The sequence below is a fragment of the Bactrocera latifrons genome, unplaced genomic scaffold (genome assembly GCF_001853355.1).
Source record: "Bactrocera latifrons isolate USDA-ARS-PBARC rearing strain unplaced genomic scaffold, ASM185335v1 scaffold_1205, whole genome shotgun sequence".
NCBI lineage: Eukaryota > Metazoa > Arthropoda > Insecta > Diptera > Tephritidae > Bactrocera > Bactrocera latifrons.
The window spans coordinates 14801-16744 of NW_017534637.1; the positions used below are offsets into that span (position 1 = coordinate 14801).

The 1944-nt window shown below is 34.5% G+C and overlaps 1 protein-coding gene across 1 annotated transcript in view; it reads right to left on the reverse strand.

Annotated features, from left to right (window-relative positions):
* Positions 1 to 1944, reverse strand: part of LOC108978387 (protein ZBED8-like) — a 12740-nt gene that overhangs the window by 1948 nt on the left and 8848 nt on the right. The window lies entirely within an intron of this gene.

The following is a 1944-nucleotide window of genomic DNA, read 5'->3' on the forward strand; positions in this document are numbered from 1 at the left end:
GTAAAAAAAAAATTATTTAATTAAAAAAATAATTTCATCTGAAAAAAGATTAACTAAAGATCATAAAAGAAAAAGAAAGATTAATTAAATAAAAATAATATTAACATCTGAAACAAAAGATAAATATTATTTCATCATTTAAAATATAAAACAAACATTTGTTTTGACATATTGTATTGGATTGTGCAGGCCGCCTTAAACGCATAAAATACATATGTATGTATGTATTTATTTTTGAGTATTATATTGGACAGCGCAGTCCAATTTCGAAGAACACTTAATTTTTTTTCATACACTTATTTAACAATTGAAATTTGCTGATTCTGATGATATTGCTGCAGCTGCTGTTTCCAATTCATTCTGTTTTCCAATGTTATAAAAACAAATGAATTAATTATTTGCAAATTTAAAAAAAAAAATCACATAAAATTCACTAACTTACCTTCTTGTTAGACGAGCCTCTTTTCGATGGTACGATTACGAATGRCATGCGTCTTCCAATCGTTTTTTTATTACCCTTTTGGCACTATTGACAATTATGTTTTCTCTTTTGCACTWACTCAAATAAATCAAGAAATGAAAGAAACTTTTTTCATCGAATTTGGGTAAACAAAATATAACCCGAAAATGTGGGTTGCTGTTAGTGCATAGAGAAAAATGTATAGTTGTATTGAAATATTTGACACAAGAGGGTAGCCGTGGTTGGCAGGGTATACATTGTATAGTTAACAACCCGATGTGGTGTGCAGTACATATACATATATCTAATTARATTCGTAAGATTTCAAAAATAGCATTGTTAACGCCGCCCCCGCCCAATTTCTTTGCCACGTCTGTATCGGCAGAGCAATCTTTTCTTTTCCTCTTATTCGAACTTTTTTCGAAGTTTAATTCGCGCGCAACTAAACCATAACTAAAAGTTGCGCGCTCTCTCCTTTTGCGACCGCTCACCGATCCAGACGTGGTAAGTGTGTTTCCAATTTATTATATTTAAATATATTTATTATAAGAAACCCTTTGTTTTTTATTTAACATTTTGTGGAATAACTTGCGCCGACCGTTTCCCCCCGGCCAACCACATCTACGGCACGAACGAGCACCGTGCTCCACCACCCGAATTATCAAGCATATAAGGTTTTCTCCTGAAAAACAATTATTGAGTCGGAGCTTCCCTGTAAACCAGTGGTTCCCAAACTTATTCTGTCTACTGCCCACTTTGAGAGTAAATATTTTTTTGGCGCCCCATTTTTTCATCTATTTTAAAACCACTATAACTTTAAATTAAATTAATTAATTATCGTGACCTATATATGTATATTAACGGAGAATTCTAAAAGAAACTTTTACTATAACCCGCAACAAGAAACCTGAGCGCAGTAGGTAACTTACAACGGCGCTTAGGTCTCAAGTTAACTCTTACGGGCTCCACCTGCCAATAAGAATGATTATTGAAACGCAACTTTRTASTATTAAAACAGRGAATCATTTATTAAAAATAAAACTAAAACAAGTAAGGGAGGGCTAAGTTCGGGTGTCACTGAACATTTTATACTCTCGCATGATAAAGTGATAATCGAGACTTCAGGCGTGGTTGTGAACCGATTTCACCCATATTTGGTACATGTCATCAGGGTGTTAAGAGAGTATTATATACCGAATTTCATTGAAATCGAGTACTTCCTGAKATATGGTTTTTGGTCCATAAGTGGGCGACGCCACGTCGGTTAACGCACTTTTAGTGATTTCCAACATAACCTTTGTATGGAAGTGGGCGTGGTTATTATCCGATTTCTTCCATTTTTGAACTGTGTATGGAAATGCCTAAAAGAAACGACTCTATACMGTTTGGTTGACATAGCTATAGTAGTTATCGAGATATGTACAAAAAAGTTAGTAGGGGGCGGGGCCACGCCCGCTTTTCCAAACTTACGTCCAAATATGCCC